Source organism: Rhinolophus sinicus, linkage group LG05, assembly GCF_036562045.2.
Source record: "Rhinolophus sinicus isolate RSC01 linkage group LG05, ASM3656204v1, whole genome shotgun sequence".
Classification (NCBI taxonomy): domain Eukaryota; kingdom Metazoa; phylum Chordata; class Mammalia; order Chiroptera; family Rhinolophidae; genus Rhinolophus; species Rhinolophus sinicus.
Window position 1 is genome coordinate 89,674,346 of NC_133755.1, and position 27,426 is coordinate 89,701,771.

General features: G+C 42.7%; 1 protein-coding gene and 1 pseudogene across 24 annotated transcripts in view; one reads left to right on the forward strand and one right to left on the reverse strand.

Annotated features, from left to right (window-relative positions):
* Positions 1-27,426, reverse strand: part of TRERF1 (transcriptional regulating factor 1) — a 196,012-nt gene that overhangs the window by 160,781 nt on the left and 7,805 nt on the right. The gene's annotated exons all lie outside the window — the stretch shown is intronic.
* LOC141571868 (large ribosomal subunit protein eL32-like) lies at positions 8,641-9,428 on the forward strand (annotated as a pseudogene).

Consider the following 27,426-nt stretch of genomic DNA (forward strand, 5'->3'; position numbering starts at 1 on the left):
GGTCATTCACCTATTAATTTATTTCACTGATGATTTTTGCAGCTGTATTTTTAAGTGAAATTGATCTGTAAAACCCTTCTTGGGATCAGCAGGGCATGGACAAGCCGGCCCGATTCCATGCACACACAGAGGAGCTGTCGTCTCTGGGCAGGCCTCCTGTCCGAGGAAATACTGGAGATCACCAGCTAGAAGTTGGGCTCACAGTGACATCAAGGGAAGGAAGGGGACAGCATAAGATGGAAGTGACAAACAGTCCCAACAAATGGACAAAGCCCTGTGATGGAGGGAGCCAGGACAGGTGACCCTCTGTAACACAGGCATCGGGACCTCTATGAAAGGTCACCAAGGTTACCCAGCTGGCTGGATGAGGCAAGACTCCCACCCTTGAAAGTAGGACCAGTCATGCTAGTTACTGGTTATCAACATATATACTATGAACCTGACACCTTACACAATTATCTTTCCAACCACCCTCGGAGGTATATTCTATAGTTCCCATCACACACAAGAAACTGGGCCAGTCAGGTTACATATAATTTACCCACAGTACCACACAACCACTAAGTGGATGAGCTAGAATTCAGACTGATGTTTTCCCACCACTACTTGCTATCTCTAGCAAAGGGCCTAGGCTGGGTCTTGGTCCCCACCACAGAACCCGGATATCAGGCACGTTAGCAGAACAGGAACCAGCAACACAGAAGCCTCTTAGAAGAACTGAGACTTAGAGAAGGAAACGGGACACAGGAACAAGGCAGGAGGCCCTGCCATGTCAAATCCAGAACAGTGTCTGAACCCAGAATTCTGGCCAGAAGGGATCTAAGTCTCTACTTCCTCAGACCATATGTAACTCTAAGAGCTAAGGTCAGGGCTGAACTGCAGGAAGTTACCGCTGGCCTCACCTGGGATGATGCAGGCTGGGTGGGTCTGGGGTGGGTATGACCCTTTCAGCTCTGCAAGACAGCAATAAGAACCAGGGTCTAGCCAAGCAGGCCCTCCACTGCCACAGACAACACCCCCTGCATTTAGAATGGGATCTTGTGGAACATGGAGAATCTGACTTCGAATAAACGGCTGAAAACCTTGACCTTTGGTTTCCTTCTCTTGTAAAGTGAACAGGGCTGGACCAGATGGATTCTGTTCCTCATCTTGGGAGTCTTCCCCTTAGCAGTACCCTTGAAATCAGGGGTCCTATGATCTAGTCACAGGCTTCAGGACAGTTGAAACCCATACAAACAAAAGAAAAATTGGGGGTTTTGGTGTGCGTGAATAGGGATGTATTTCTAGAGAGGACGTCCATAGCTTCCATCATATTCCCACAGGGCTCCATGGATCAAAAGGTTCAGAACAACTGATCCAAATGTCAGCTAAATCAGTGGAGGCTAGACAGCAGTCCTGAGCCCAGGCCAGTCAGCTCAACCAACCAAGTATGAGCAAAGACATTCTGTAGCCACAAAGGCTCTTCTACCATCTCACACCATCTGGAAAGTGTGTGGTCACTACTGAAACCAGAGAAAGTGATTGAGTGGGTCAAGGCTTTGCATCTTCATGACTTTAAAGGAGAACAGTGTGAATTTTATTGCAATAGTCAGAAGCATCATCTTTACACAGCTGATGGATTTGCTAGATAGCCGGACACTTGGAGACTTAGTGCCCTCTGGTCAGAGGAAAAGCAAGTGCCATTCCCTCTACTTTCTGGCTCCCCAGCAGTCGGCTCCACCTGGAGCCAGTTAGAAATGTAGAATCTGGGACCTCATTCCCCGGCTGCTGGGTCAGAACCTGCATCTAACAAGGTGATCCGTGTGCACCTTAAAGTTACAAAAGCACTGCTGGATTTTTGTAGATGGAAATTCACGGAATTAAAAAATGAAGGGTAAAAGAAAAGTTAAGAGTGAAAATAGAATTAACAAATGAGAATGTGAGCAAACGTCAGGAAAGAACAAAAGCCAAAAGCTGGCTTTTTGAAAAACAATGAAATTACTAAACCATGGGCCCAATTAATTTCAAAAGAATTAACTGCAAAAGTTAGAAAAGAAATAAAAAGCCCCAATAAATGAGCCATTGATATACACTGTTTAAGGAATTTTAAGGGAAACTGGAAACTAATAACTGAAAAACAAAGTTAAGATGACACAAATTTATAAGCTACCCAAATTGAAGCAAAAGGAAAGAAAGACACTTAACTGGTCAGTAACAAGATGAATTGTTAAAAAGGCAAAAAAAAAAAAAAAAACCCTAAGGAAAAGCACTTGGGGTCCATGGGTTCCTTGGAAAGTCTTTCCATAATGTGCAAACATTTTTTAATCACTTAAATGATCAAGTATAAGCAAAACATTCATACTTTCCGTTTTACAAATGAAAGCATGAAATTTAAAGCTGAGGCCGCTCTAAATATCACCCCAGTCCCCAAAGGGCACCCCTGCCAAGCCAGCTGCACATCTCTGATGCCTGTTTTGTATGAATACAGGATTCCACCATACATATGACACTATCAAAAATATGCCGTTTTCTTTTTCAAAAATGGTATCACATTGTACATATCGTTCCGCTTTCACCAATTTGCTTTCATCACTCAACATCACATTTTTGCGACCTACTCGTATCCCAAGGTATGGATCTAATATATTCCTTTCAACTACTCTTGCAGCGTTTCTCCAAGTTTTTGGACTGAGCCCTGCAGTAAGAAATGTATTTTCTATTGTGACACTTGTGAATATGCAAAACTGTTCACACTTTTGAATATGCAAAACTGAAACAAAAAGCTCACCAAATAGTCAACCACACGATGTGCACTGCACTCGATTATTTTCTCATCTGTTTCACACTGTGCCACAACCCATTAAGTTGATTTACTGACCCCACGAATGGTCTGAACAGTCCCAGTCTTATTTAGCCTTTACTAAATAAATATTTATTTATTTATCCATCCCACTGATGGATATTTACATTGTGGTCTTCAATTTTCCACTATTACAACAATGGTCAACGAACACTGCACGTGAATGTTTCTCTAGGGCAGATACCCAGGAGTCGAACCACAGGGTCCTAAGACATGGGCATTTATAATTTAGATAAAGATCACACATAGCCTTCCAAAGCAGCTGTCTCCATTAACTTTCACCAGCAATGCACAAAAGCACTTTTCTTTATACCCTCACCAACTCAGTGTATTAGCAAATATTTTGATCTTTTCCAATCTGATAGGTCACAAATGCCATTTCACTGTACTTCTGATTTGCATGTTTTATTTTAAAAGAATTTGTGCATCTTTTGTTTTTACAAGTCATTTACCCTTCTTTTCCTGTGAATTTCTGTTCCTGTCTTTTGCCCATTCTTCAAGTCAACGATCCTTCTTTATTTTTGCATATTAAAAAAAATTAGCTGCTTTTACCATATAGTTGCAACTACTTTTTTCTCAGATTATCACCTTTTCACTTTGTGGTGTTTTTCTAATGCAGAAGTTCTCATTTTTATGTTATCAAGTTTATCAATTTTTTTATTTTATGTCTTTTGGGATTTGTGTCAAACTTAAGAAGGTCTCTCTATTCCAAGACTGTAGAAAACTCTTATAGTACTTTTATGCTTTCATTTTTTTCTTTAAATCTTTGATCTATCTTTGATAGACTTATTTTGGTCTAAGGCACAAAGTAGAGATCCTGCTTTCTGCACACTCGCCCCCGCCCCACACAGCTATCTAGTTGTGAAGATACGATCTTTCTCCACAAATTTGAAATACTGCCTTTATCGCAAATTACACACACACACACACACACACACACGTATTTATTGGGGGGCTTGTCTATTCTGACCCATCACTTGTTTAATCTGTTTAATACTAAATTATCTTAATTATTGTAGCTTTTAAAATACTTACTATCTGTTAAGAGCTAAACACTCCCTTTTCTTTTTCGTAAGTTTTTGCATGTTAATTTTTCCAGATGAACTTAGAATCAGCTTTACTACCATCAAAATAATCCTACTGGTAATTTTATTGTGATCACATTTTAAATGTATAGAAGTGATATTTTTGTAACACTTGACTCTTTCTTGCTGGGGTTATATTATCTTTCTGTTTAAGTGTTTTATGCCCCTTTGTAGCACTGAAGTTACATATAAATATAATTTTATTAAGCTTATAACTAGATATTTTATCTCTTTTGTTGCTTACATAAATGAATTTTTTTTCTTCCATCATGCTTTCTAGTTGGGTATTGTTTATGTGGGCAAGATATTGATTTTTGTGTATTATTTATTCACCCAACTACCTTACTGAATTCTTTAATTGTTTTACTTTTGCCTTCTTCTAGTTTTCATACCTCTGATGTCTTTCTCTTATCTAATTATACTAGCTTATCCCTCCAAAACAAGGTTATATAATTATGGTGCTTAATCATGATTTTAATGGGAATGCATCTAAGACTCACCATTTCTATGCTAAGCAAAATTTGGCTACCAGCTTGACAAAGATGTATTTTCTCATGATGATATCTAATTATTCCTACATTATGAGTTTTTATTAGAAACAGATGCTTAATTTTTCATAAACCTTTTCAGCATCTTATTTTCTCCTTAGATCCTTTAATATTAATAGAACTCCTAAAAGTAACCTATCCTTGCATTCCTGTTCTGAAACCCATATGCCCATGGGGTGTTTTCATTGGGCTGCTGGATTGTATTTGTTAATCATGTCATTAGGATTTTGCATCAATATGCAAAACTGAGATCACTTTGCAGTTCTGTGTGTGCACACGCTGTTCTTTTGTCACATTTTGTTACACTAGTTTCATAAAAAGAATTTAAGCATTCCTTTGTTGTTTGCTCTAGAATAATTTAAATGGCACTAGAATCACCAATGCCTTCAATATTTGAAAAAATTTACCTGTGAAACCATCTGCTCCTACAACTATTTTAAGGAAAAACTCTTTAATAACTTTATCAATTTCTTCTATAATTGGTCTGTTTAAATTTTATTCTATTCTGGTGTTAGTTTGGGTTTTTGTTTTAATTTTTAAAGAACACATACTCTCATGTTACATAAACTTTTTCTAAACTTAGAAAAAGATCTTCCCAGCACCACTGTAAGAAGTAAATATAGCCTCCACTCCAAACAGCCTGGTTCCTAATTTTTGCACCCATCCCCCGACTCCTCCTAAGACCTTATCCTTTCTTACCACCACATTCATGTACAAAGAGAACAGACAGGTTTGCAATAAACCAGAAACACGCTAGCGCTCCTCGTGTACCCCCAGTCCCATCAAGAAAGGACTGTAGGCAACTGACCCAACTCCCTCCATCCACCTCCCTCAGTGGAGTCCCTCCCAATTCTTCTGAGCTTCTTTTCAGAGCCCTCACCCTACGCCACCTTTGAGGCCGGCAGCCACTTCACCTCACTCACAACAAATCCTCAGCCTCCTGATGGAGAGACATCATCAAGGAAGCCACAGGTGTTCATCCCCGGGCACCTGCCAGATGCCTGGGGTACCTGGCATACAAGGGTCCTGCCCTAAAAGCATGTTATCTGAGTGACAGGTAAAGACCTGCCCATAAGTAATAACAAGGCCCAGAAGGACTAGGTACAAAGTAGCTCAGAAGAGCAAAGAAGAGCGCAGAGGACAGAGAAATCTCTGGGCACTCAGAAAGGCAGTGGGAAATACACTTCAAGCGAGGGACCCAAGGAGAATCAGCCCCGTGTGCGCTGATGGGGTAGGTGCTGCCTGGCCAGAGAGACGGGCAGGCAGAGCAGCCTGGGCCCCAGGGGACCTGAGAGCCCCAGTGAGAAGTTTAGACATGACACAGCAGGCAGTGGGAGCCACTGGGGCTCCTTTGCAGGGCAGCAACAGAAATAAAGTGGAGTTTTGGCCACACCCCCATATTCTATTATGTCACACTTGCATTCAGAGAAATGACTAGCTGTGCCAAGAACTCAGTGAGCTGTGGGGAAGGGCCGTAAACCACAACCCTATGCTGATGCCACAAGTGACAATGGATACACACACACACACACACACACACACACACACACAGTGCCCAGGTTCTAATTAAAGATTGGAATCATACCAGGGCACTAGGGTTTAAATAGTTTATTGCACGACACAATAAAAACCACATTGCCACAAATCTCTAACCTCAGGGGGCATCTGTGCTCTGCCCAGCTCTTCTCAAATGTTACAGTATATCAACCAAGGGTCTTGTGAAAAATACAGACCCTGATTCTTCAAGTGTGGGTTCTGCATTGATATCTAAGAAGCAGGGTGTGTGTGTGGGGGGGTGGGGGGATGCCGGATGCCACTGATCCAAGGACCACGCTTTGAGTAGCAGGCAGCCGATTATGGGCATTAATTACAGGCAGAGACAGAGCTGAAGGGTGTCTGGGGTCTACAGCAGAGCACCCAAACTAACCAACTCATTATCTATTAAAAAAAAATTCACCGCAGGGTTCAGTAACAGGCAGGGCTCCCTCGAAGCTATTAGTAAATGGAAACCACCCCTGCATTTCACAACCACCATCTAATTACTCTCCCAGTAACCTTTCACAGCAGTCCTAAGCCAGCTCTTTCAAGTGTTGATGCCACTAATCAAGTCATAAAGCCTTAAAGCGTCATATTATTAGCCTTGATAACAGAGCGTAAAACAAACCCAACAACAACCCCATTTGCCTTTCCTCTCAGCTGAGGCCATCAGTCAAGCTAACATTTGCGTTACATTACATCTGGATCAAGGGAAAACACATTTAACCAGTGAGAATCTCCTAACCGTGATGGATCATGCAAGAGAAATTTATCAGCTCTTTTATGATCCTCTAAGAAGATTCTGGAAACTGATCGCAATCTGCCCCAATCCTAGCAACTTCTTTACTGCTCCCATCTCCTTGGGTAACTGGGAAGCCAGGAAGAAGTTTCTGCTCCTCCCCACCTCTCCTCAGGTCACCTACTTAGGCACAGAGTGACCCACTTCAACCCCATCACAAACCAGAGAGTTCCTTCCTCGACACTGCTCTATTCTGAAATCAGGTGCATGCCTGTGATGCTTGGAAATGAGACGGGTAGTCCATCAACAGATTGTTCAAAGGTAGACCTGGACCCCGCCTCCATGTGACCCAGAAACTACACACACACACACACACACACACACACACACACACACACACAGAGCTATCAAGTCAATGAATCAGGTGTCTAACATGTACAGAACCTCAGCACCCTACTGTACTGTGCGCATTCAGAAAACACAATACCTGAACTTGAGAACTGGTTGAAGAGGAGATATAGCGTCCCATGATCACGCAGCAACCATACTTTAAGTTCCCCGATGGCTGGCACCCACCAATCTGGAGAATTTCCTTTATTGTCGCCTAAAATTCTACAGAATATAGCTAATGACAACTTTTCGGTGAAGACTAGGCCTTTGGCTCTGAAAGGAAATACACCTGAGGACATGTTCTGCTGGGGGTGGGTTGACTAAGCAATACCTAAGGAACAAGAATGAATCTGCCCTCCAATGGCCGGGGGCAAATGACTCACCCAAGATCAGACAGTGAGTTTCAAAGCTGGGAGCAGAACTTAGATCCTTCAACTCCCAGATTGAGGTTCTTTCAACTAAATCACACTCCCCTCACCTCCACTTTGGAACTTCCCTATGAAATCAGAAAGTTTGCCACTGGTTTGCTCTCTTTATTCTCCCCTAACCACAACCAGCCTTTAGGACCCCCTTTCTCTTGGGGAAGCAACATTATGTTATTCAACCCATCGGAGAGTGGGTACGGTTCTGCCCTCTGTGAGATGGGCAGAGGACAAAGCAAAGTCACATCCCCTCTTCAGGACTTAAGTTTCCTTTTCTCTGACGTGAAGAGGTCAAGACCCTTTCTTACTTTAAAGGGAATCAACGGAAGCTTCACTTTGCAATTAGGAGGGAATAGGGGCTCCCCCGAGCCACGGCCCTTGCATCATCCAGCTCTGTGCAGGGAGGATGGGCTGGTCCAGGCAACTGATAAGAAGCTGTAGTACACAAAGAATCTATCCACCAATCGCCTCCCATAGTCCACACAGAGCTCCCTCAGCCCACAGAAGAGGAGGAACGGCCAGCTGCCAGCTGTCTTCGCCAACTTGCCAGGAAGAATTCTTAATTAAAGTTCTTTGTTGCATTGCAGTATTATTTCCTTTTTAACGACTTTTTAAATTATAAAATTGATTTGTGTTCATTACAAAAAAAAACACAAAAAAAACCATTTTATTTTTAATAACTTTTAAAAAAAATCATAAAATAAATATACAGTCATTACAGAAAAATCAGACACTTGTTAAAAGGAAGTCCCAATTGCAAACAAGTCTAATTCTATTTGTTAATTAAATCACATTCCCATTGAGACTCAAAGAAACCCAAGAGTTGGAACTGACCTTAGAGACGTACAAGTAGCATCCTGAGCCATGCCATATAATCTCAGGGGGAATAGTCCGGGATCCAGAATAATGATCCAGTCCAAGCCCCTATCTCCACTGTCCCTAACAGGTGGCCACTCAGCCTCTGCTTGAACATTGCCTACTTTCCAGACCTTTTCCAGGCAGCCTGAGCCATTTTGGGAACACTCTCAATGGTTATTCCTGCAGTAGAGGATAGTCATTATACCCAAAGGCTAGTGAGAGACCTGGACGTGGGTTCAATTACACACACGGCCTCCTATACGCTCCACGACTCTGGGAAAGTCACTTAACCTCTTTGAACTTGAATATCCTCATTGCTAAGATGGGGACGACAATACCTGCATGAAAAAGTCATCGTGAGATTTCAATGAGAAAATGTATATTAAGCACTCAGCGAAGTGCCTAGCCCAGTGTAAGTGCTCCATAAATAGTGAATAGTATTATTAAATGGTAGCTCATAACAATAGTTTTCCAACTTTTTCCACCTTACCCCATCAAAGAAATTATACTTTATATCATGACACAATACACAAAATCTCTAAATACCCATAGAGCTTTCTTCCTCAGCGCTGCCTACGAAGGTGGCAGCCACCTCCTACTCAGCAGCATGGCTGCCCTCAGACCCGTCATGAAGCCCAAGATCATCAAAAAAAGACCAAGAAGGTCATCCAGCACCAGTCAGACAACAGATATGTCAAAATTAAGCATAACTGGTGGAAACCCAGGGCATTGACAATAACCAGGTGCACAGAAGAGTCAAAGGCCAGAGCGTGACGTCCACCATTGGTGATGGGAGTCACAAGAAAACAGAGCACATGCTGCCCAGTGGCTTTCGGAAGCTCCTGGTCCACAACGTCAAGGAGCTAGAAGTGCTGCTGACGTGCAATAAATCTCACTGTGCTGAGACTGTCACGTCTCCTCAGAACCGCAAAGCCATTGTGGAAAGACCAGCCCAGCTGGTCACCAGTCACCAATCCCAATGCCAGGCTGCACAGCAAAGCAAATGAATAGACAGCTTTTGTGCACATTGTATTGTGTTAATAAAACCATAAAATTCTGTCAAAAAATATATAGAAAACTGAACAAATATTTTCAAGAAACAATGCTAATCCATACACATCTGATCCACTCACGATTTTTTTACCCCCATTCTATTTCTTCCTTTCTATTCTATTTCAGTTTTTTAAATTGCTGGTCTTGATTACTATATTGACGACACAACCCCCTAATAGACTGCAAACTGCACTTTGAAAACCACTGACTTATTGCAAATTGCACTTTGAAAAACACTGACTTACAAAGACCAAGTATCTCCCCCTGTAGCTTCTACCTTTCAAACCTAGCTTTACCTTCTGGAACCACACAGAACAACTTGGCACCATCATTCCCATGGTGAATTTTTAAGCGTTTGAAGCATTCCGTGTTCTCGCAGTCACTCACTGTTCGTGATCTGGCTTCCCGATCCCACTTCGTCTACATCGCCTCCTCTGGACTCTCTCCTTCCCTGGCAAGCTTTCCTCCTTCATTCACTGCTGTCCAGAAGGGCCACGCCCACTTAGCAGGTGCTCTGCTCCTCAGTGGCTTCTAGGTCACCTCAGGTCAAGCAGCCTGACCCGAACATCTTTTCGGACCTTCCCACCAGATGTGCTCTTCATCTCCAGAGGAACTCATCTCCTACCATGTTTCCCTGAAAATAAGACCTAACCAGAAAATAAGCCGTAGCATGATTTTTCAGGATGCTTGTAATATAAAATAAGTCCTAATGCAGCTTTTGGAGCAAAAATTAATATAAGAACCGGTCTTATTTTCGGGGAAATACGATAGGGTTTATTTTATATTATGAGCATCCTGAAATATCATCCTAGGGCTTCTTTTCCGGTTAGGTCTTATTTTTGGGGAAACACGGTAGATTTCTTCCAGCCCAGCCAACTCCTCTCTGGTTCTTTCATACTAAGGTGTTCCCTCTAGTTCCTACTCTGTCCTTCCACAAATGACATTAGGATGCCTCAAGGTCCATTGCCGAGAAGAGCGAAAGTGAGGAAGAGTTTCGATATGTATATCAGAACCCGAATCTACCCCAGAAAATGCTCCCTTCTTACTCATCTCTGAACTAGCTCTGCCTGCTAAACCTGGAACCAAACCGAGGGGCCTCATCACCCAGCCAGCCTGTCCCTTCATGGTGAAAGCAGCCCTGTGATAGGGAATCTTCCACCTGGTTGCAAACCCAGCCCTTCAGAGCTGAGATCTCCCAGCACCACCTTGCATGTGCAGGAAACGCTAGATATCAGATACAGCCACAGTTTCCCATTTCCTATCTGCACCTGTGGTCATCAAAAAATCCGTTCGTGGTAATAAAAAATAAGTAAAATGCACACACGTACCTAGTGTCGCTACTCTGATGGTTAACATTTTGCAATCTGGGTTTAAAGAAAAGAAAAAGTTTCCAAAGCAGAAACAAAAAAAGTCTACTAGGCCTTCAAATGTGAGCCGGTACCTCCTCACGCCCATTTCTATCATGGTACTTGGAGATCTCGTCACAAATATTCAAGAGAGTCTCTCCCCTAGAAGGGAACTTCCCACACCCACCACCCAACACTTATGGTTTTATTACATATATGTATCTTTGCATTGCTGAACAATGTATTTTAAACTTTTTGTTGACTTTAAAATGTACTGAAAAATACCATGCTGTATGGAATAGTCTAGGCCTAGCTTTTTAAAATTCCACCTTAGATTACTAAGATTCACTCCTATGGCTGCAGGTACATGTTGCTGCTGCTGTAAACAGCCCATCAGATGCCATGATGTGTTTACCCATCCTCCAGCTGATGGGCATTTGGGTTTCCAGCTTTCACCCAGTGCTACTAGGAACATTCTTAGTATACATCTCCTGGTGCCCACGTAAATGCGTTTCCATGATTATTATGTACCTAGCAGTGGAAATGCCAGGCCACACAGCATGTGCATGTACAACTTTACAAAATGATAATACCAAATTGGTTTCCAAAGTAGGTGCATCGGTTTCCCCTCCTTACCAGCAGTACGTAAGGGACCATAGCAATCGATGTCTTCTCCGACGCTTGCTATTACACAACTTCTCAATGTTTGATAATCAAATGGGGATAAGATGGAATCTCCTTGCAATTTGTATTCCATGATTACTAATGGAATTAAGTGTCTCTCCCAACCTAATGCCCTATATTTTTCTTTCACAGCTCTTATCAGAGTCTATAATTAAACATTTGTGGGATTATTTGATTAAAGCCCATCGCCAGGCCTGTTTTCTTTACCACTGCACATTGTACAACAGGCACAAAGTAGAGCCTCTGTGTATGTGTTGCATGAATAAATGCATGAACAGCTGTGTAAATGAGACGATCCGGTTAGTCTTCAGGCTCTAACCTGATTTTATTAAAAGCCTGCGCTCATGAGTCAGCATCTGATCTCCCCAACTGAGGTACCAAGGTAGGGAGAGAGATAAGGTATTATAGAGCCTCTGAACTTGGAGGGAAGGGAGGGAAAGGTCCACAGAAGACAGAGCCAAGTCCAGTCTTGGTCCTTAAACCAATAAGAGTAAAATAACTACTGTTATCAAATATATGGTGCTGGAAGGAGAACTGACTCTGGGTGATGAACACACAATGGGATTTATAGATGATGTCATACAGAATTGTACACCTGAGATCTATGTAATTTTACTAACAATTGTCACCCCAATAAATTTGAAGAAAAAAAAAAGAGGGGAAGGGAGAGGAGATGTGGTAGAAGAGGGTAAAGGAGATCAAATATACGGTGATGGAAGGAGAACTGACTCTGGGCGATGAATACACAATGCAACATATAAATGATGTATTATAGAAATGTACACTATATAATTTTACTAACCAATGTCACCTCAGTAAATTTAATAAAAATAATTTTTAAAAAAGTACACAAAACTGATGAAGGTGATAATTAGAATTAGAAAACTGTAACTCTATTTTGGAATAGTGTATTAAACATTTAATTACAGTATAACGGAAAAGAGCATTAAAATACCTATAGCTACTATAATTTGTTATCAATATTTAGCATAAAATAGGTAATTTGTGACATCAAAAGTATAAAAGGGAAGGAGAAAAAGGGTGGAAACTATAGGAAAATAAAGATAAGTTGGTATCAACAGAAAATAAATAAATAAATAACTACTGTTGTCATTGTGGGCCTAATAATGGACCACACACTTCACACCAAATAGTAACAGCTCTTATTTATATAGCATGCGTATTATACGGCAAGCACTGTTATATGCTTACTGGATTATTCATCCGATCCTTACAACACCTCTAGGGAATGGATATGACCGCCCCATTTTACAGCAAAGGAAACAGGCTCAGAGCGTCTCAGGAAGTATCCACATGGCACATAAGGGACAAACCCAGAGTCTGAGTCAAATACAGGTCCGACTGGCCCCAGAACCCATTCCCTTTCCACACACCTGTGCCTTTCCCTGTACCTTGTGGTTTTCTGACTTCTCTGCAAGGGGTTGCCTTTCCTCCCCAATCACCCCCACAAAGCTCCTCAGATTCCAAGTTGTTCTCCACAGTCCACAGATGCTCTCCCTGCACTGGGGGAGTAGTGCTCAAGTAAAAGGTCCATCTGCACATAAACATTTGCACTGGACACACACTAACCTGGCAGATCCCAGGCTGCAAGATGCTGAGTGCCACCCAGGAGGTGACACAAGGCCATCACCCATGCCTGGCTCTCCCAATTTCTTCTAACCAATGGAGGTTCTGCAGAAACCAGCTCCTTTTCAACTTTGAAAAGATTTTTACTGCAACTGGAAACAAACATCTAACAAATACCTACTATAACTGGGGCACATGACAGGCCTACCTCAGCAAGAAATACTATATAACCATTCAAATTATACAATCCAGGCCAATGCATGGAAATATGCAGGTGAAATTATGTTAAGTGGGGGGAAAAGGCAACTCAAAAATAGTATCTATATGCCAAATTAAGTATACACAGTACCCCCAGGGACACTGGTAGATAATATAAATGGAACTGAGTGTTCTCTCGAACCTTTTCTTTAGTAAAGTTGCTTAAGTTTCCTATGCCTCCCCCGCAGAGCTACTTATCAACTATGTATAACAGGTTGCAAAGCAATGCTACCAACGGTAGCAAAGAATCATTCCCAGCAAGAATGAAAGCTCCCTGAGGGTCATGTCTGTTTTGTTCATAGCTGTATCTCTAATAAAGGGGTTGAAGGGGTCAGCAACTGTAGCCTGGTGCTAAATCCCGCCCACCCACTGGTTTTGCAAAGCCAGTTTGATGGCAACGCATCCATGTATGTCTATAGCTGCTTGTCTATACTATATGTCGTCTATACCATGGCAGAGTTGAGTACTTAGGACAGAAACATTGCCCACAAAGCTGAAAATATTTACTCTCTAGCCTTTTATGAAAAGTTTGCCGATCCTTAATCTAATGCATAGCTTGGTATACTGCATAGAGTGAAGATTCAATAATATTTATTGAATTAGTTATTTCAAATAAGCTCAAATCAAGCTAATATATAAGAACAAAGACCGTATTTATTAGCCAGGACACATAATAACAGATGCCCAGCAAATAGGAAAAAAAAGGGGGGGAGAGACTCCTGACGTCCTAGAGCAGTTTCTTCTCCCGTGGTGGAGATGGATCACACTGAGTCATAGAGAGTCCAGAGATGCAGTGACAGACAGCAGGTAGGTGCTTGGCAGGCCACCTGGGCCAGTAGCAGGAGTCAAGTCTGGGTAACCTGTCAAGATGCTGTAACAATACCCAAGTGGGGCTCAAAGCAGGATTTTTTTGGCTGCCCTAGTTTCATATTCTAAACAACTAAGATACAGGCCGAAAACCAACCAGGGTGAAAGCACTTCATTTATCTCCTATGTAAATTCTGGCCGAGACCATGCATCAGTAAACAATTGTAAGCTCTATTATTTTCCCCTTAATGTATCAGTACATCTGCATTATAAGGCAATTGTATATTTTTAGTTCTGCAGACTCAATTTCTCAGACGCTAATCATTCAGCTAGTGGCTTTCTGAAGCTCATTATGGCCCCAGAACCAGAAGATAGGAGAGAGGAAATGAAAGGAGGTGAAACTACAATCAGTTGGTGTTGCTGCTTTATTAGCAGATGAGATACCAAGATTGGGGTGGCAGAGTGGTAAGGGGTGAAACCCCAGGTCTTAAGAGCCAAGGCTCCCATCAGGCCTATTCTCAGATCTCCACATCTGACACCACTACACGTTGATAGCCTATCAATAACTCTGTTATACTCCTGTATTGATCCAAGAACATTACTCCTTTGTTCATGAAGAAAAACCAAGAGTCCAAAGGAGATTCAGAATCAGAGCTCTAAGGCCTAGAACAAACCCTTGGCCTGCTGAAGTCAGGGGCAGGTCTACCCCACTCTGAAAAGCCTGAGCATGGATTCATTTAGGGAAATGTTTCAAAAAGAATGCTGGGAGGAGTCTATGCCACTTCCTCATCGGCCGCTGCCTCCTCCCTCCCTTCCACACACATTCATTATTCCCAGCAGGCCTTCCCACTTCCCAGGAACCCACAGATCCAGGAGAAGTTCAACACACTGGCTCTCAGCCACTGGGCTACACCCAAGGTCCCCTGGTCGTGTCCCTCCTGTAGAATGAGCGGTGACTAGAGATTTGACTCCTGTCCCAGGCCCGCAGCCCCTTCAAGCCTGTCTGTACCACAAGAGGCACTCCATAGCTGCTATCAAACAAATGAATGAAATGCACTCATTATTTTAAGTGAAAACGAAGTCACACTCAAGGAAGACCACATCCCTAATTCCTCCAACTGAACCACGGGAAACGCACCTCACGTCTCACTTCTCTCTTCTCTCTCCTCTCGTCTCTCCAGCCTGCCTTTTTCCTTCCACCCTGAGTACTGGTGACTGGAGAAACCCTTCACTGCAGGAAGGTCGCGTTCTCCTTTCTGGCTGACAGTAAACCCTTCCTCAGAGATACCCTAGGAGGTCTGGGGACCCTGCTCACCATAACCCAATGGCCTTCAAGCCACCCTAAGTGGACCAACCACATGAGAAAACCAAGGCAGGACAATGCAAGGAAGCACCCGCCACTGCTGCCTCCTCTCACTTTCCCCGGGGCCTCAGCTCTGTCAGATTTTGAAGCATAATGAGTTTTGTTTCGTAACAGTCTTAAATGAACTGGAAGGGGGAAGGGGATGACAATGATAAAAATCTTAATTTAAAAAAAATTCCTACAGGCAAAGAGATTTTCCAGATTCTAAGATGTGATAAGTCTCTTGAGCTGGGGTTCCTACAGAGCCCCCCAAGGACCCAGCCTTCAACATACATTTCCTGGGTGCCAACTAGGCGTCTGGCAGGATTCTGGGTGCTTAGGCTGCTGCAGTGAGCAAAGACACAAAGCTCCCTGGCTTCTGGGAGCTCGTATTCTAGGCGGGAGGAGACAGACGACAAAGATAATGAACAAGTAAACTACATGAGACGTTCGAGGTTAAAGTGTTTGGGAGAAAAAGGAAAAGAACAGATAAAGGGGATGGGGAAATCAGGCAGAAGGCAGGTTGCAGGGTTAAATACAGCAGCCTCAATGAGAAAGAAAGACACCGGAGCAAAGACCGGAAGGAGGAGAGTGAGTAATACAGGGGGGTATCTAGGTTCTGGAAGAGCAATCAAGCAGAGAGAATGGCCTGTGCAAAGGCCCTGGCAAGAAGAACATGCCAGGTATGTTCAAGGAACAGCCAGGAGGCCAGAGTGGCTGGAGCAGCGTCAGCAAACTGGAGAACAGCAGAACGAAGCTAGTGTCACAGAAGCACGGTGGAGAGGGGCAGTGTCTCCAGACCATCGTAAGGACTCTGGCTTGCAATGACTGAGGAAGGGGCCACTGAAAGGCTGTACGCAGGGAAGAGGTAGGTTCCCCTTTCATTCTCTGCCCTCCCGCCATTCTTCCTGGCCACTTCCTTTGATGCGATTGAATAAAAGGGCTCAAAGCGATCTCTCCTGCAAAACCTTCTCTGACTAATCATTGCAAATGATCAACTCAAACAACTCAAAGAAAAACAGCTAATTCTCATATCTACACTCCCCTCCAATCAACTCTGGACCCAAAAGGCAAAGTGGGTAATAAGATGCAGAGGGGAATGGGTACCAGGAAATGGGTACCAAGGAAAATATGACAGAGAGGGACATGAAGATATACACGGAAAAGTAGAGAAAGCTCCCAAGAGAGGCAAAGTTCATCAGGTTGCTCCCTCTTCATCCACTCCCTGCAGTTAGTTTACTAGGTCCAAAGCACCAGCGCTTAACCTTTTCAATCTCTGCTGCCCTGTGGCTGGCCTGATACTCCAGTCAGTGGATGAGCCCTCTCTTTATACCTCTTTACCCTTTATCCTGATGTTAAGTGGAACTGGGAAGAGAGGAAAGAGAAAGATTACTTTACTCTTCCTCTCTAAACTGCAAAGGCAGTGAGCAGCCCAGCTAACACTAACCAGTCAAACCAGAGATGGAAGCAGAAAGTCCCTTGTCATTAAATCCACATCAGGGATTGCCAACAGATTCACCACCAGCCACTAGGCAACCTTACCTGGTCACTCTATAAACTGAGCTGCCATCACACAGCCCCAATCCCAACAGCAACTTCTGTCCATGGCACCTCCTTCCCCAAACTGTCCCCACATTCACACTCATCCCCCAGCAACCACATTGCAGAGGAGAAAAATAATGCCCAATGAAGAAAAGGCTGGGGAAGCCCTGGAATAAGCTAAAATTGGTAGAAAGGAAGTAATACATTTAAACAATTAGCTCAGGGTGGCCGGATGGCTCAGCGCGCAAGCTCTGAACAACAGGGTTGCCGGTTCGATTCCCACATGGGCCAGTGAGCTGCGCCCTCCACAGCTAGATAGAAGACAGCGAGCTGCCAGTGGGGTGGCTGGATGGGCTCAGTTGGTCAGAACAGAAGCTCTCAACAAGTTTGGCAGTTCAATTCCCGCATGGGATGGTGGGCTGTGCTCCTCCACAACTAAGATTAAAAACGGCGACTAGACTTCGAGCTGAGCTGTGCTTTCCACAACTAGACTGAAGGACAATAACTGATGGGTCCTGGAAAAACACACTGTTCCCCAATATTCCCCAATTAAAAAGAAAAAAATTTTTTTTAATTTATAACTTAAAAAATAAAATAAAACAATTAGCTCAAAGTGGTACGGTGTAGTAGCTAAAAACATGGGCTATGGGATTTAGAGCCAGAATGTACGACACAGCTCTGCATTTGGCTAAGTGTGTGACTGTGGAAGTTACCTGTGTGACCGTAGACAAGTTATCTACCCTCTCAATGCCAGAGATTCCTCACCTTTAAAAAGGTGAGAAAGGAGGCCATGCCTGGCCTGAGACAGGAAGGAGGTGACCCAGCAAGAGAGGGCAGTGAGAGGACAGTCCTGATGACAGTTCCAAAGACAGAGGAAGATAAGGAGCCAGTAACTAAGAGGACCCTAGAAATAGGCATAATAGGATCATTATTAGTACCTGTGCCCTGGGGCTTTTAGCAGAATTAAAGTTTGTATTATAAAAGCATGTAAAAGAATGTCTGGTACATGGTAAGCATTATATGAATATTTCCAAAGAAAGAAAAATACTTTTTTTTTTAAAAAGGGAAACTTCCTTCTGAATCATCAGAGAGAAAAGGTCTACAGTTTTTTATATGTACATGACTTATGCATGAAAACAATCCCTACTGATTAATATTTCCAATTCTGGTAATTCCTATTCCATACTTTTAAAATATTAATAAAATGCTTTGGCACAAAGATATTTATTGCAGCATTATTTACCAAAGTAAATTATGGGAAATGACCTAAATATCTGACAATAGAAGAATGATTGAGTAGATTATAAAGTAAACAGGGGTTTTGTGCAGATATTAAAAATCACCTAATGAAGAAATTTTAAAGACACAGAAATACGTACAATGCCAAACAATAAAAAATACAAAATTAGACTTCACCTTCAGCTATTATGACAAAACCGCTATTAAACTAACCCTCCTATACAGAACACCTATAAAAGATAGATAAAATACCAAACAATAATAACAATAGTAACAACTGTGTGAAAGTGTGGGAGTACAACAAGACAGCTAGTACTTGAGGGACTACGCCCCTAAAGGAAAGGGAAGCTCAGTGAGGTGAATGTCAGTGGCTAACGTTTCCCCTCAGGACATTTTCTAATCTGGTAGAAGGAACACTGAGGTAAAACAGAAAGCAGCAAATTAAAGCTCGCAGCAGCTCTCTTCCTTGACTGGAAAGACAAAAACTGGAATTCAGGGCTATGAAGATATCCTGGATTTGACAGGCCAAGGTCCCAGAGAAAAGAGAACCACACAAATGGTGAACTGGAAGATAGGTCAGTAGAAAAAAATAGTCATATTGAAGCACAGAAAATATAAACAAGCTTCAGGGACATGTAGGATACCATGAAAGGGTATACGATATCTCAAGAAATCTAAGAGAAGAGAAATAATGGGGCAAAACAACTATTTGAAGAGAAGAGCCCAAGAACTTTCTAAAACTGACACACACACAAATCAAGCCATGAATTCCAGAAGCTCTCCAAACTCCATGTGCACACTTATGCATATGCATAACTTAGTAAAACTGCTAAAAAATAAAGCTAAAGAGAAAAAAATACATTACTTTCAAAGGAGCCACAATAAAATTGACAGATGACTTTTTAACAGAAATTAAGGAATCCAGAAGATAATAAAACAATACCTTTAAAGTATTTTTTTAAAGACAAGCTATAATTCTATACCCAGTAAAAATATCCTCCAAATATGAAGGTGAAAAAAACATTTTCAAACAAATAAAAACCAAGAGAATTATGATACCAGCAGACACTCTACACACACACACACACACACACACACACACACACACGAAAAACTAAAAGGTGTTTTCAGACAGAAGGAAATTAAACAGAGAGAGGGGCAGGAGCATGGTTATACAAAAAGAAATGAAGAACACCAAAAAGAGTAAAAACTGTGGATTAATCTAAGTTATTATTGACTTTTTAAAACAATGACTTATGGGGTTTAATATATAGATAATTAAAATCACAACAAGGCCTCAAAAGGCATTAAGGTGGTAAAAGGAATTGTGTCGTAAGAAGCTTGTATTGTCCAGGAAATGGTTAAAGAATAAATTTAGGGTAGGCTCAAAAAAAAAATCATACACACAAAGCATCCAAATAGATGATTGATAGATAGATAGATAGATAGATAGATAGATACTAGAAAGAAACACACCATTTTGTTAAACAGAGGTTCTATCAAGATGATGAAATTACTGGTTTTCATTTTCTTTACACTTTTCAGCATTTTCAGTAGAATAATTTTTTCCTTAATATTTAGTTTCATATAAAAATACTACAGTATTTTCTTATTGTTGAGGGAGGTGAAAGTAGCCTTCATTTTCCTATAAAGTTTCAAAAAGTACAAATTCCTAGAAAATTGGATAGAGACCCTATAATTCTGCAGCCAATTAGCAATATTTGTTCGTATGAGTGAAGAATGCTGTTCGCCTGCCTATACTGACCAGATATCTGATATATTCTGCACCCCAGACAGGGAAAGACTCCTCACTCACTCGGTGTTTGGTGTGAGAGAAGCACTCCTAAAGTCGTCTTCCCATAAACATGAGGAAATTTTAACTCAGCAGAAAGAATCACTTTTGATAGTAATGCAGGTTATCTGCGTAGTCTTTCCACAACAGAAATCCAAAGAGCTTGCTAAATTAACAATAGTCATCATGCAAGAGACATTCATACTCCACCTTGCAGCAAGAAAAAATGGGGCCCAGAGAAGTGACGTTGTTTAGAAGGTAATCCATGCTGTACAAGAATTACCATTTTTGAAAAGCAATATTATTAGGGCTGCTGAAGAGAGGTGGGTACTCTCATATGTTGGTAGTGTAAATAAAAATTAATTATTAAATTTTTGTGAGGAACAATTAGGAAATATTATTGAGAACCTTAAAGATGCCCACTCTCTTTAACATAGGAATTCTCCTTTCCAGGAATTTATCTTAAGAAAATAATCTGAGATGTGATCAAAGACTTAAGTACAAGCATGTCCATCAAAGCATTATTTATACTAGTCAAAAATGATAAACAATCTAAGTTTCTAATAATCGGGACTATTAATTAAATAATGAGTTAAATAAATTAGGAGACCCAGTGGCTGGCACACAGTAGGTGCTCCCTAAATATTTACTGAACACTGAATCCATTTGAGAAGATAGTAAACAAGTCTTTAAGAAAGATTGTTTCCAAGGAATATTTAATGATCAATGTAGTAAAGCACATTCAAAATAACCCCAATACTATTTTACAGTATAATATAATTAATGTTTATTGAGAACTTAGTATCTGCCAGGCACAGCCCCAGACGTTTTACATGTGTTATCTCATTATACCTCACCCAGCCCTACAGGTCATTGTTATTATTTCCAGTGAGTGAAGTCTCCTGGATTCAAACCCAGGAAGCCTGACTCCAGAGCTCATACTCTTAATTACCAGACTATATTGCCTAGAAAAAGTCTGGAAGGAAATTACTAAAATGTTAACAGGAAGGAATAAAGACTATTTTTATTTTCTTCCTTATACCTTTCAGTATTTTCCAAATTCTCCATAATTACCGTGTTCTATTTGTAGTCTCCCTCTCCAAAAGAAAGTTTTATAAACTACTCTTACTTATCATTTACACAACTTCAGTGAAAAAAATTCTTAGCTCTAATGAAGCATTGAATCACATCTTCTCCAGGCCTTAAAAGCAGGAAAGAACACTGTGTAAATCCATGATATTGTGTAAATCCTGAGCCATGACATTCTGACCAGGGAAAGGGGATGGGCCAAGAGTCTGCTCAACAGACTGGAGTCCATGACTTCCATTCCACAAATATATGTCACCATATGGCTTCCCCAAGGTGCTGGTTCTTATGTATATTCTGCCATTAATCTTCCCAATGACCCATCCAAATCGATGTGATCATTTCAGGAAACAGAGGTTTAGGAAGGTGAAGTGACCTTACCCAAGGTCATGCAGGGCACTCCAGCTCTGGTCAAAGGTCTAGCACCTCACCAACCATTCCCCCAAACCATGTGAAACCACTAGGGTAGAGCTGAGAGCACGTTTAGGCCCGAGCACTTCTGGAAGTTAACAACAGAGATCGTGTGACCCACACACACATCCTGCCCAAAACTCAGATACAGCCCTGGGACCCGACCCTCACAGAACTTTGCCCTTTCAGAAAAGTTATGCAGAAGAGTAAAGAATATAGTTCTTCCAAGCACGTTTGCATCTTTTATCTCCTTTGACTCTCAGAGTAAACCTTTTCAGCCAGTAAAGCAAAGGTACTAAGGACAAGGAAGATGAGGCTCTGAGAGTTCGACTGCTGCCCAAGAACACCCCAGATGGTGGGTGTGGTGCCCGTTCCACTCTATTATAATAGTTGTATTTCTGAACACAACGCAGGCTGTGCGGACTGGTAAGGCAACAATGGGAAGAAAGGGGGTAAAGCGCCTGCTTTTACAGTCACCCGGGGCTGGTTCCTAAGTTTCAATCCCTGGTCTGCCATTTACTAGCCACCCCTTCAGCAAGCCTCCTCACCTCTCTGTGCCTCCATTTCCTCACCTGTATAATGGGGACAGTGATGCCTTCCTTACATATATGACCAATGAGGTAATATATGTAAAAATGACGGCATATGCCTGCACTTAGTAGGCAGCTGTTATATTTTGAAATGTCTCATTATCCCCCAAACATATACAATGTGAGCTCACCATGGCCAAAGCATACTGTCTCACCTTCCACAAGAAAATAATCCTCTTATGCAGCTCTAAATTTTGCTATCCCGGTTCTTTCTTAACTGTCTCAAAAAGACTAGATAGATCTCATTACTTCCCAGATTCCTTTTCAAAACTCTCTCTGCAAGCTTCTTAAATGTAAGCACCCAAAACTGTCTTCAGAGAAGAACCTGGCACAAGCTGATGAAAACAGAAGGCTAAAAACCCCTCTGTGCTCTGAGCTTCTGCTCAGATTCCATCTCAAGGGTTTAGACATGAGACAACATACCCCAAGGGGAAACAAACAGGTGAGCACAGGACGGAAAGGGAAGGGAGAAAGAGGGCAGCCCACCAACTAAGCAGACAGTGGAAAGGGGAGGTTACAGCACACATGGCCAGGGGCCTCAAAGAGGAAAAGGGTTGAGAGACCCAGAAGAAGTGAGAGGAAAGTGTTTCTGCAGTTTCCCTTACAAACTGAAGAGCATCCAAAATGGAGACAGAAATGGTAAGAGGTCCTGACGTGGCAAGATGGTGATACTACTCTTTCAACATCACTGCAACGGCCTAAGAGCCCAACCCTTAGCTATCTTGCCCGTGTTTCCAGCACTTTCCTAACTGATATCTTGACCTGCAGGCTCAGCCATTCCAGCTTGTCCTCCACTCATCTCAGAGGGATCTTTCGAATCCACGTCGACCCCATTCCCCCCCACACACACCCCTCCTCATCCCAAACTCTTCAGTGACCCCCACAGACTACAGGGTCAAGACCATAATGGGGCACGGGGTCCTCTCTGCCCAATCCCCACTTACCTCTCCAGCCTCATCACCTGCAACTGTCACTGAGAACATCCTACAGGCTAGGCTCCAGCCAGGTGCTGGGGACACAGTGATAAACAGGACATGACACAAGGATAAACGAGACCCAGCTTATGCCCTTAAGAAGCTGAAAGTACTGTTGGGGAGACAGGCACAGAAAGGGATTGTTGCAATCCAGATGGACAGGGGGATGGAAGCTCAGCATGGGGTGTTTAGGGCAGGCCTCTGGAGGAAGTGGGAGTGAGCCAGGTGAGGGGCAAAGGAGGAAACATTCCATTCAGAAGAAACCTCACAGCAAAGTGTGTGAGCAGCATTAGTAACAGAACTTTGTGCACTGTTGCAAATGTTCTATATGCTCTCCATGTTCCCTTGACATGTGGCTAGTGCAACTGGGGAACTGGACTGTTAATGGCATTCAATCTTTCACCAATTTAAATAGCCATGCATGGCTAATGGCTACTGTATTAGACAGTTCTAGAGTACTAAACTGAAGGTGATAGAAAATGAAGAGCTAGGTAAGCCTTGAAGTGATGACTCAGTCAGGCCAGACTGCATGTGGCTTCCTATACGCACCATGCTATCTGTTTCTCCTTCCCCCTGAACCCACACAAGCCCACCCATGTACCACCTCTCTCTGAAGACTTCCAAGGCTGCTCTACACAGCCTCTCCCACTTACTACTTCTGAAATGTTGTCTTTTTCTCGGCAGGCCTCACTGTGCATCATATTTATATGTTTTCATAACCATCTTCCACTAGACTGTGAGCTCCATCTCTTATTTGTCCTGGTATTTCCAGCCACTGGTTCAACCTTGGCACATGGCAGGCACTCAATAAATGCTTGGTGAACAAGCTGTCAGCAAAGTCACTGCAGCCTGGCAGGGATGGGGGCGGGGCACTGACCTCTTGTAACAAAGATGTGAGTCCCTAACCTTGACCTTCCTTAGAATGACAGTTCTGTCCAGGGACTCGTGATAAGTCCTCAGGAACTTCTTGATCACTCTACCCATAAGCATCCACGGCAGGCCTTGTGTGTGGCTCTATTTTGCTCAGATTCTTAGAATCTAGACGTCTGTACAGGGAAAGCAACCAGCCAGTTTTTAAAGGCAGCACAGCCTAACACTCAGGAACAAGTCTTTGGAGTTAGTCCTAGGTCTGGGGACCAGATTGGCAACTCATCGCCTGAGTGTGCTTAAGCAAGGTGCTGAAATGCCCTGAGGCCATTGCCTCAAATGAAAAGTGGGCATCACATTTGCCTCCTACAATTGTTGTGAGGCTGAAATAACTAACACATCTGCACAAGGCCAAGCACAGAGTAAGTTCTCTATAAACAGTAGCTACCACCACTGAAGTGCTCTGGAACCCCCATCTGGATAACCCCCACAGAATATGCAAATTTCTAAGCCCCTAAATTGCTGCTTCTTGGTGCCCTCTGGGATGCAGGGGTTATGATCCAATCTCTGACTCACAAAGTGTTGCCAAAATTCTCCTCGGGTTCCCAAGAGAAAACGTATTTTAATTCCCTCTAACTTTAAAAATTAAACAGTCCTTACAGCATTTGGGGGCGGCAGGGGTGAGGAAGGAGACCATGAAATCCAACAAGCAGCTTTGAAAAGGTTACAAACTGATCCGAGAAAGAAAGGAGAAGGCAGCTGGAGGGGGCGAGCAGGGGGGATGGAGGCCATCCCCTGAGTTTCTGCTATTATTGACTACCCCAACTCTCAAAGCAGCCCAGCCGCCTCCTCCTCCACGTGGGCTAAGCTCTGTTAATGAGAAAGCAGAGCTCTGCCTGCATTACCACAATAATGATTTCCCCCTTGCATTTGTACATGCCAGCCGCTTTATCATAGCAGAAGTAGACATATATTTTCAATAAATCCCTTCTCTCCTTCTCCTCCCCAACTCCAGCTCTCCCAGTAAAAGCCGTTCCCTCTGCGCCCTCCCCCAACACAATCTCAACCCCGGAGCACAATGAGTTCCACTAATCAAAACAGAAAGAAAAAGAAAAATGGAAAAATCACAGCTGCTGAAAAACAGCATTCGCTACAAGTCAAAGCCCTCCACATTTTTTCTGCACGCAGCAGCATTTACTTCTTCAAGGACACGGCACCCCTCCCCTATCAGAAATCTTACGTAGAGTTGCTCAAAGGGGAGGGCGGAGGGGGCGGGTAAAGAAATCTAATATTCACTCTCTTTCCTATTTTGACTAAGCCAGCACAGACAGAAATATAGATAAGGCCTTGAATAACTGATTTAACAAAATGTCACTTATTAAAGGGGGTGGGGGATGGGGCCAAATTTGCATTTGAGAACTCAGTTAAACCACCCCAGCTAAAAGCAGTGGGGCCAGAGGGAAGGAAACATTTTTCTCTAGTCTGGTCTCCTTCAGCGGCTGCAAGAACTGACCCTGGTGGCAGAGAGGCCTGGGTTTCTCCTCCAACAAGAACCAGTGGGGAGAAAACCAGAGACAAAACAAACAACCCCCCCCCACACACACACACACACACAAAACCCCCAGCTGATTCTTAAATAGCATTTACCCTGCACTAACTAGTGCCAGGCTCTGTGCTAGGTGCTGGGGGTACAAAAGTGAGTGATGACCCAGTTCTGCCCTCCCCAAGGGTGGAAGTCACGCCCAGTGGTTAAGTATGACAACAGCACCAAGGGCTGCAGGAGCCCAAGTGCATCCCCTCAGGACCACCCCGTGGCCCTAACCCACAACGCGGCACATAAGAGCCCTCAAGAAAGATTTAAGGAATGAGTTGTCTGCACGGTGAAATTTTTTGAATTCCATACCGGTTTCTAAAGGAGCTCATACTCTTCAAAAGGAAGGAGGCCCCTAAACGTCCTACCTACTGTGGCTCCCCATGAAAACCCCTCAGCTCACATGTGTTCATCCAATTAAAAAAGAAAAGTGAACAAGTCCCAATACTTAAGAATCAGCCTCATTACTGGTATCGTTCAGTTGAATGTTAAGAGAGTTTGGTATCTCCCATTGTGATGACAACAGAGGGAACTCAAGAGACACTCCTATTAAAACTCCCTGGGCATCAAATCCATCTTTTTTTCTTTTCCTTTTTAAAAGAATCTTTCAAAGAAGTTAGATTGGAGGCGGTTTCCCAAAGACAAGGAGAGGCCCTGAGAGCAGCCTCTGTTATGACAAAAACCCCTGGGGCCCTCAGGAAGCTTTCGAAGGTAGCAAACTGCTCAGGGCCCAGTTATATCCAAAGCTGGAGCCTGGAGACTAAAGGTCACACTACGTAGAAATGACCACGATTGTCCTGGTCCTCCACGGAGGGGCCCACAGAAAGGACAGGGCTGAGAGTAGGAGGCTGATGGAGAATAGCCATGCGATTTGTTAAAGTCAAGTTTTGGCTTTAATTATGAGGCAGCCTTAAAGCTGTGTGCTCCAGACTAAGCCAGACAATTCAAGTTTTTTAAAAATGTAATGCCCAAAACATGCTTAAGTCATCTGAGTATTTCCAACTAAGGTCACTGGAGTAATAAGCCTGAAATTCCAAGATGACCGGGTTGGTTTCCATGATCTTTTGCATAGATTCTGTATCACATTTTTATGTAATTCTGTACGGCATTATCTATTTGAGAGTACATCAAATTTGGAGACCGTTCAAATTTTGGCATTAAACAACGGCTCTGGATGCTTGCTAGACATGTGACTCTGGGTTAATCACATATTTATATTTTTTCTAGTCTTCTTCTTGAGCTCCCCTTTCTCAGCTACAAAATGAGAATATTAGCTACCTCCTATGGTTGTTGCAAGACACAGATAAAATAAGACATACCAAAAAGGCTTTGAACCTATAAAATGCTAAGTAAACATTAGTTATTTCAGTGACGGCATCCATTTCCTCTCTCTCTGATTTTTCGTTGATTATTCTCCCCTCTATGAAACAAGATTGATATCGGCCTCGCAAATATCTCAAAACTGACAACTTATATTTATTATACAAATGCAAGAGGTCCCGTTATCCACAGGTGTACAAAATCTGACCGCTACATCTAGGTGAGAAGTGCCAGGGAATTCATGGTACTGGTCTGTCTGCTTTTGTGCATGTTTAAAGATTTTTCATAATAAAAATTATCGGAGGAAGAGAGAGAGAGAGAGGGAGAGAGAGAGAGAGAGAGAGAGAGAGAAGGAAAAGAAAAGAAAGCCTCATCCTATTAGGCAGATGGCAGGGGTCCCATCAGTGAAAAGCACTGGATATTTTTTAAAACTGGAAATGATTTTCCAGCACACAGAGTAAGACTAAGTAAGGGCTAAGGGCTGTTTTTAGGTAGACTAGCCTTTATAGAACAATCTTCA